We start from the raw sequence: 9,507 nt of genomic DNA on the forward strand, positions 1-9,507 counted from the left end.
ACTGAAGCAGCCTGTCCTCTTGGTGGCGCTGTTCAGCTTCTGGCTCTGACGCCCACGGGTTGTCCTATGTTACCTAAAGGCATCAGAAGAGCTGCAAGTAGTTAAGTACTCAAATCACACCCTGGGGACTCTGCACTAGAGACTCTGGTCCCCAGCCAGACTCAGCAAAGGCGGCCTCTTGTCTCTTTAACGAGGGTTCAAGTCACAGAAAACAAAGATGGAAGCAGATAACCGGTACCGTTTCCCAAACTTAATGGATTGTTCTAATTTCGTATGTTCTTCCTACTGGCCACTGAAAAGGCTCAGGAATTCCAACCTTTCTTCCTCTCCCATCTGGGAATAGTATAAAAATTCTCTGCCAGGCTATGTACCTGAACATTTGCTGCAGAAAAATTAGTTGCCAGGTTCTTAGGAGTTGTTTATGATTTTTGGAAAGATAAGGGAATATAATGCAGAAGTAGCAGGGCAAAGTCCCTGATTCTGTTCACGACTGGGACATTCAAAATAAATGGTTGGGGAATCAGGTTGAAATGTATACAGCCACAAGGTGACAAAGTACACTTGCTGATCAAAGTGTAAAGGATACAGCCTTTTAGGAAGGAAATTTGATAACTCATTGTTTATTAATATAGTTAAAAATTCATATACTTGGATCCAGAGATTCCATTTCTAGAACTTATCCTATAGAAATACGTCCCCAAGGATGGAGCAATATATGTGCAATGAGGATTTTTATTGTGGTTATTTGTAATAGTAAAATATTAGAAATACTCAGGTAGCCGAGACAGGGGATTAGTTACATACGCATTTGAATATAATGTAGCCATCAAAAAGAAGGAATTAGCTCTGTACGTACTAGCACGGAACTAGTCACAGCATACTGTTACATAAAAAAAAAGCAAATGTAAACTAGGATCTATAGTGCGACTTCATATTTTGTTTTAATATATATTTGTAAGTTCATAACTGCTAATCTTCACTGAGTTGTTTCTCTGTATTTGTGCTATCCTAAATGCTCTCTTTAGACTTATTATTCCAATAAGCCTAGAGGGTGGGGTCCATAATCTCCAGTCTCCATAGAAACTGAGGCACAGGGGCGCCTGGGTGGCTCAGTCAGGGTTAAGCATCTGCCTTCTGCTTGGTTGGGGTCATGATCCCAGCTTCCTGGGGTCAAGCCCCACGTGGGGCTCCCTGCTCAGCGGGGAGCCTGCTTCTCCCTCGCCCTCTGCTGAGCTCTCTCTCTCAAATAAATAAATAAATAAATAAATAAATAAATAAATATTAAAAAATAAAAAGAAACTGAGGCACGGAGAGGTTATGTGATTTTCTCAAGGCCATGCCACTAAAAAGGCGGAGCTAGATTTTAAACACGGGCACACCTGATTCGTGGTCTTAAACCATCACATGATACAGCCTGTGTACTTACATGTTAGTTTCATGCATCCATAAAGGAACATTTAGATAAATAATACTCTAGATGCCAAGAATTCCCTTCCGGTGATTCTTCTACTCTCAACATTTTTGTATAATTTGAACTTTAATGTATGTCTTTTGGTTATTAATTTTTTAAAAGATTTTATTTATTTATTTTTCAGAGCGAGAGAGAGAGAACATACAAACAGGGGGAGTGGCAGGCAAAGGGAGAAGCAGGTCCCCGCTGAGCAAGGAGCCCGATGCGGGACTGATCCCAGGACCCTGGCATCATGACCTGAGCCGAAGGCAGACGCCCAACGACTGAGCCACCCAGGCTCCATTATAGCCTTTTTTTTTTTTAATTGAGGTATAATTGACATATAATATTAGCTTTAGGTGTACAACGTAAGGATTCACTATTTGTATGTATAATGAAATGATCACCACAACAAGTCTGGTTAACATCGATCATCATACATAGTTACTACATTATTTTTCTTGGGATGAGAACTTTCAAGATTTACTCTTACCAACTTTCAGATATGTAATACAGTATTATTAACTATAGTCACCATGCTGTACATGACCTCCCCTTGACTTACTTATTTTATAACGGAAAATGTGAACCTTTGACCCCCTTCACTCACGTCACCTATCTGCCCAATTCTGGCAACCACTAATTTGCTTTCTGTATCTGTGAGCTTGGGTTGTTGGGGGGTTTTGTTTTTTCTTTTTTAGGTTCCCACATATAAGTGAGGTCATTACAGTATTTGTCTTTCTCTTTCTGGCTTATTTCACTAGCATAATGCCTTCAAATTCCATCCATGTTGTCACAAATAGCAAGATCTCACTCCTTTTATGGCTGAGTAATATTCCTATCTATCTATCTATCTATCTATCTATCTATCTATCTATCTATCTATCTATCATCTATAATATATATATTCCTCTATATAATACATGTATTCCTATATATGTATATCACATTTTCTTTATCCATTTGTCCATTGACGGACATGACACTCAGGTTGTTTCTATATCTTGGCTATTGTAAATAACGCTGCCATAAATGGGGGTGCACATACCTTTTCGAGTTAACGTTTTAGTTTCCTTTGGATAAACACACAGAAGCGGAATTGCTGGATCCTATGGTAGGTCTATATTTAATTTATTGAGGAAACTTTGTACTGTTTTCCATAGTGGTTGTACCAATTCCATTCTACAGTTTTGCCCAGCTCTGTTGCACTGCAGTTTTACTTTTGATTTTAGTTGGCCAGTGAGGAATGAGGCTGCACTCTAGGTATCAACCTCAAAGTGTTATCCGCTGCTGTGCTGGGCCCCCAACATGACACATTGCCTTCCTCTCTCTACAGAACTCATTATTGGTCCAGCCAACATTTACTGGGCACTTGGCCCTCTGTGTGAGCTGGGGATCTGGAAGAGCAAGACAAGTTCCCTGCTGATAAAATCTCACTGCGTTGTGAGGAAACCCACCACGTTTAAAAATACAGGTCTCCATTGGTGAATGTAATGGTAATAATATTAAAGAAGCACTTACCAGGTACTGGTTCAAACACTTCTTACATATACTAATTTATTGAGAGGTCCTACTATTATTTCTTTCTTACAGATGAGGCACAGAGAGGTTAGGCAACTTGCCCAAGATCACACGGCTAGGAAGGAGAAGATCAGGGAATTCCAATCCAGGTAAGTGCTCTCAGGAGCACAATCAAAGAGCCCAGCCTGTGGTGCAACAATCATAATAAAAAATAGTATTAACAACCCTAACAGTATCTGTCGCAAATCACACGGAGCCGTGTTGGGTTTTAAGTGCTTGCACATACTTCTCTCCGTATTTGGTAGTCCTAAATATAAGGTGACCCTCCCATTTTTCACAATAAGAAGATTGCAAAAAGGAAAATATTTGGGGGGACGAACTCGAATATATCAATTCTTAAGGCTGTAGATGAAATAATCAAATGTCTATGTGTAATATTTAATTTATTACTTTAGGTATGCACATACTTTCAAGATTAATATATTTAGATAAGTTTAAATATCTAATATATTAATAAATAATATCTTAATTGAGAAATACTGGTTTTTTTCCACTCTCGCATTTTACAAAACAGTTTTATTCCATCTCTTCCTGTGCGTCTTTGATTGTAGGATCGTTATTATTACCAGGGATGGTTTCTGAGTCACCCAACTCACTTTCTAGATCACATAAATTTCACTCCTATTGAGATTGTGTGTGATGCAGCACTTTTTGAGCCTGTATTGATTCTCTTGCTGAAAGATTTTAACCTCGAAGTCCCGATTCACTTAATCTTAGGACACTATTGTTTTTCCGTTTGTCCCATCGGTTTATATTTGCGATCACAACATCCTAGCATTTAATTTGTTGCTTTTAAAGTCATCTTTAGAAGGCTGGCTTCATTATAGGGGATGTGAGGCCAACCCCCAGTATAACGACAAAGATTGTTTGCTTTTTTTTTAAACCACTTCCATCCAGTGACTTCTATAAATTGGTCTTCCTCAAAGATACTTTGTTGCTTAAAATCAAGTAATTGAGAGTCTAGGGAATACATAACATTCTGTAAGCTTTTGTAAGAACTTAAACATAAGGCAACTCTCACTTTATGTCGTGGGGTAATTTTTTAGGGATAAACACCCTGCCTTATGTCCAGATACTTAACCACATGTTAACCTCACCTATTAAACGTGGTGAATCTGGCTGTGCAAATCCGTGTGGTGCCACTATCCTCACTTAACGTGTGTGTAAATTGAGATGCAGAAGGTAAGGTGACTTACCCAAGGTGCCTAGCAGATGGCAGAGCCAGAACACAACTCAAATCCAAGTGTATCTGGCCCTCTCGCCCCCACCTCTCCCATTAAAGCACTGGAAAAGTTTCTAAACCAGCTTCCTAATTTAGATGGCTGGCTCTGGTAAGTCTGTGGGGCTGTGTTGACAGAATGCTAACACTGATTAATTTATTATTCTTTTATTGCCTTCTGCTTGTATGGCTGTGTGCAGTATTTCATAAAGAGAATGGCAGAGCAATTTGCAAATATAAAACCCAGATGCTTAATTTTAATTTCTGGGTTTCTGTTTCAAATCCATTGCAGAACAAGGCAGGTTATTTACACTCTAAATAGATGCTCCGGCATCTATGTCTGAAGACCCCCCGGAAGCTGCTCTTAGGTCCTGAAGTGATATATTTACTTATATTTGTTTTGCTCTTGAAAGGCGACCGTTTCAGGTTTGAAGTGGGAAGTCAGTGGTGCCTCCCTTCCGAGTGCAAGGGTTCATTACAGGTGTGTGCTGGAGCTGGTTCCTGCGGACCTGTGAGAGCTGATCGTGTGCATCTCTTCCCAGCTCTGCTCAGTGACATCACATTGGCAGCTTGAAATTAGCCACGGTGGGAGAATTTACTCCATGGGAATTGGCAAACCTTATACATCAAGGCTCCTTCCACCCACACATCCCTCCCCCAAATGAGTGAATCTCCCCGTGCCTTGGGAATCATAAGAGTACTTCGCCTCTAGATTACTCTGAAGATATAGTGAGATGAAGCAAGTAAAGCACAAGGCATTGCTTGTATGTTTTTTTAAATAAATGATACATACTGAGAGTTGAAAACAAACAAACAAATGTTACGAAAGTTTCCTTGTCAACCTGGACTTCCATTCCAATTCCTCTCCCAAAAGGCAACCTGTTTCTCCAAATCCTTCCAGAGATATGTAAGCATATATAAACGGTACACGTGCGTGTGTGTGTGTGTGTGTGTGTGATCTTCTTGACACATGTATATTTTTTTAAATGGCAGCATATCATGACAGTATTTAGCCCCAGCCATATATGTATCATATATATATCTCATATGAGATACATACACATATCATATATATGTATATGAGAAAGGGAGATTCACTGACATACATATATCTATCTCTATCCATCATCATCATCATCATCATCATTCTCATCCTTATCTATCTATGATAGATAAACTGGCTCATAGATCTAGCTTATTTTTATTTTTATTTTTTTAAGATTTTATTTATTTATTTGAGGGAGAGAGAATGAGCAGGGAGAGGGGCAGAAGGAGAGGGAGAAGCAAACTCCCCGCTGAGCAGGAAACCCGATGTGGGGCTCAATCCCTGGACCCTGGGATCATGACCTGAGCCGAAGGCAGACGCTTAACCAACTGAGCCAAACAGGCACCCCTAGATCTAACTTATTTTTTTTTTAAGATTTTATTTATTTATTTGAGAGAGAGAGAATGAGAGAGAACACATGAGAGGGGATAGGGTCAGAGGGCAAAGCAGACTCCCTGCCGAGCAGGGAGCCCGATGCGGGACTCGATCCAGGGACTCCAGGATCATGACCTGAGCCGAAGGCAGTCGCTTAACCAACTGAGCCACCCAGGCGCCCCGATCTAGCTTATTTTTAAGGACTGCCCATTATTCTGTTTGTGGAAGCACCATGGTTTATTTAACCAGCCCCCTGTGGGTGACTTTTAGGTTGTTTCCTACCTCTTGCCAGTACGAACAATGGGCACTGAACGACCTGTCTTTTGCACATAAACACGAATGTATCTATAGGCTTATTTCCTGGAAATGAAGCTGTTGGGTCAAAGGGCATAGACATCTTAAATTCTGATTTGATTGTCAAATTGCCCTTCGTGGGGAGTCCAATTTACTCTCCAACCCCCGGCGTAGTGGGTCGGTGAGTCCCCACAGCCTCAGGACATTGTCCAGCTTTTTCATCTGTGCCATCTGACAGTCCTTGGCACCCGGATAGGTAAATGATCCTCATGATTCTTATTGCTGGAGAAACCCAGGTCCAGGGAGGAAAGGGACTTGCCTGCCCTCACCCGTATCCAGGCGTCTGCACACAATGCAAAGAACTGGTGGGTCCAGGTTGGTACTGACACCATCAGGCCCTCCAGGAAGTAGGGAGCGACCCCTGAGCACTGGAGTTCTGTGAACTCTGCTTTGCAGGCTTTTTATCATCCCTGTTTTTCTTGAGTGAGATTTCTCAGGAACACTAAGGATCAAGAGGGTGAGAAGCTTTAGTGCTGCGGGAGGCTTCGGTACAGCTCGTTCCCTATTGCTGAACAGAATAAGTTTTCTGAAATACAGACCTTGTCATCTCATTCTCCTCTTTTTTTTTTTTTTTTTAAGATTTTATTTATTTGTGAGAGAGAGAATGAGAGACAGAGAGCATGAGAGGGAGGAGGGTCAGAGGGAGAAGCAGACTCCCCGCTGAGCAGGGAGCCCGATGCGGGACTTGATCCAGGGACTCCAGGATCACGACCTGAGCCAAAGGCAGTCGCTTAACCAACTGAGCCACCCAGGCGCCCTCATTCTCCTCTTTAAAACTTTCTGTGACCCCACCTTTCTCAAAGTTCCTGGATCAGCAGCACCAGTGGCACTTGGGACTGATTAGCAATGTGCATTTTCGGGCCCCACTGTTGACTTGCTGAATCAGACTCCTTGGAGGTGGGGCTCAGCATTCGGGCTTCAACAGAGCCATCCAGGGATGCTGATGGGCACTCCAGTTTGGGCACCACTGACTTACAGAATGAAGGGGCCCCTCTTCATCATATGCCCCTCACTCCCCTTTCCTTTTCCTTCCTGCAACTTCTAAACACACCTAGCTACTGGCTCCTCAAACCTCCCTGCACTTTCTCACCTCTGTGCTTGGGGCCAGAAACCCTTAGCTGTCCCCCAATTTCTTTAGAGCAACAGAAGCTCACATTTTGAAATCCCATTTCCCAGCCTCCCTTGCAACTGTGTTCTGACCCAGGGGATGTGAGCAGAAGTGGAGTGTGCAATTTCCTACTTGTGCCCCCAGAAGGAAAGAACATGTCTGCCCTTCCGCTTGCCCATGTCCACCGGCTGGAATACAGACATGATGGTTTGGAACCATGCAAACAGATGAGGGCTGCGCCTCAGGTATGGTGGAGCATCAGGAGGGAAGGGGCCTGGGTCCCTGACACCGTAGGGGCTCTAGACCACTTAAGCCTGGACTGTGATACATGAAGAAGCTTCCATTTTATTAGGCGCCATTACTTGAGGTCTGTGTGAACACAACTCTCTTCCCCAATGTGCTAGCGTGCTGACCCACCATCTGCCTGGCAACAGCCCTCTCCTGCCTTTCAAGGACAAAATCAAACGCACTTCCTTTCCCTGATCTTTTTTTTTTTTTTAAGGTTATTTATTTATTTATTTATTTATTTATTTATTTATTTATTTGACAGAGAGAGACACAGCGAGAGAGGGAACAGAAGCAGGGGGAGAGGGAGAGGGAGAAGCAGGCTTCCCGTGGAGCAGGGAGCCCGATGTGGGGCTCGATTCCAGGACACTGAGATCATGACCTGAGCCGAAGGCAGATGCCTAACGACTGAGCCACCCAGGTGCCCCTCTTTTCCCTGATCTTAGGAGAGATGGTTTCTCTCTCCACCTCAGAGCCCTGGTTGCTGCCTAGCGTAGACTCAAGTCATCTCTCCACTGGAGCGGGAGTTCCTTGGCCGGGGGACCGGGGAGCGGGAGGGGCATGAGCTTTGTCATGGTGGAATATTCCACAGGTCTGGCTCAGTGTCTGATGCAGAGTGGATTCTAACGAACATCTTTCAGTGGTAACTCTAAGTCAGCTTCGGCTGTTTTTCTGTGCTCCCTGCTCAATTGTGCTTTGGTGAATTCTTTGGATGAGAAATGAGAACCAATTTGTAATCTGGAATGGTGGTTAGAACTGTTTTTCTCTTCCCAGAATGGCTGTGGACCAAGTGGACTGAGACTGGCCACCAGTGGGTGCTTTGGGGATGACCTGGGGGTTAGGTGTAGGAGGATAATAACGCAGGAGAAAGAATTCATTATGTCTCCACACAACCCATGAAGCCCCCATCTTCCCATGTTTGTTCTGAATGGTGTGGAGAGGCCTCAAGGTCAAAACTTGTGAGAAATGTTGACACAGTGAGACCTTTCTCAAAAGACCACTCAGTCATTGCAAACCCATGTTTCATGCCCCAGGAGCCTCCTGGTTTCTCAGAACAATGTTTGTTCTTTGGGACCAAGCTATGCCAGAACACTCTGACCTTTATTCTGACTCAGAACTAAAAAAGTCTAAAGCCCATATTGTCAATCAGATTGGTGCTCTCTCTCGCCCTCTCCAAGGGCTAACAAGTTGTTAATATTCCATTGGTTCATCAAATATTTATTGGGTATCAGCTTTTTGCCAGGCACTGTATAAGGTGCTTGGAATACAAAGATGAAAAAGATGTTCTCCCTGTCCTCACTAAGTGCAGGCGCAAATGTATGTAAAAATGATCACAGTAATGCAAGAATTTCCAAAGGGGGGCCCTGAGACCCTTTGAGGGGATCCATGAGGCCAAAACTATTTTCATAATAACACTAAGACATTATTTGCCCCTTTCACTCTTAATTTTTCTTATGTGTATGGTGGAATTTTCCAGAAACTGTATGATGTCTTTTATCACAACATATTCTAATGCAGAAGCAGACAGGAGAATCAGTTGTCTGTGAAGCCAGACATAAAGAGAATTGTGTAAATTTGTAAAACAGTGTCACTCTTCTCACTATTTTTCAAAAATATATTTCATAAAAAAACGATTTGTCTATATTAACATAAGATGGGCTTATTATTGTTTTAAAGGTAATAAATACCTAAAAAAATCTCCATTTTAATCTCTAATATAGCAGATTCCAATTAATATGGCCCACAGGAACAAAATCTCTTTGCAGTCCTCAATACTTTTTTTTTTTTTTTTTAACTTTTCACTTTGCGATCACGGTAGGTTCACATGGGGTTGTAAGAAAGACTGCAGAGAGAGGCTGTGTACTCTTCACCCAGTTTCCCCTGATGGCAAACATCGTGCGTAACTTCAGTACGACCAGGAGCCTGGCGGTGATACAATCCAACTCCCTTATCCAGATCCCACCGGTTGTGTGTGTGTGTGTTTAATTTACGCCACTTTATCGCATGTGTAGATTTGTGTGTCCACCACCGCAGTCAAGATGTACAACAATTCCATCACAGTGATCTCTCCTACTACCCTCTTGTACCCA

General features: G+C 42.6%; 1 long non-coding RNA gene across 2 annotated transcripts; it reads left to right on the top strand.

Moving 5' to 3' along the window:
* The first annotated feature begins 2,396 nt into the window (after positions 1-2,396).
* LOC123850583 (uncharacterized) lies at positions 2,397-5,213 on the top strand. 2 transcript variants are annotated; one of them, XR_010405364.1, is made up of 3 exons: positions 2,397-2,946; positions 3,044-3,120; positions 4,664-5,213. It is a non-coding gene; the product is annotated as an uncharacterized LOC123850583 (long non-coding RNA). The 2 variants fall into 2 exon arrangements; XR_006792380.2 differs by having other exon boundaries at positions 4,793-5,213.
* The last annotated feature ends 4,294 nt before the right edge of the window (positions 5,214-9,507 follow it).

This window comes from Mirounga angustirostris, unplaced genomic scaffold (assembly GCF_029215605.1).
Source record: "Mirounga angustirostris isolate CCGP_5_RB_7025 unplaced genomic scaffold, mMirAng1.0.hap1 SCAF_10, whole genome shotgun sequence".
In the NCBI taxonomy this organism is placed as follows: Eukaryota; Metazoa; Chordata; class Mammalia; order Carnivora; family Phocidae; genus Mirounga; species Mirounga angustirostris.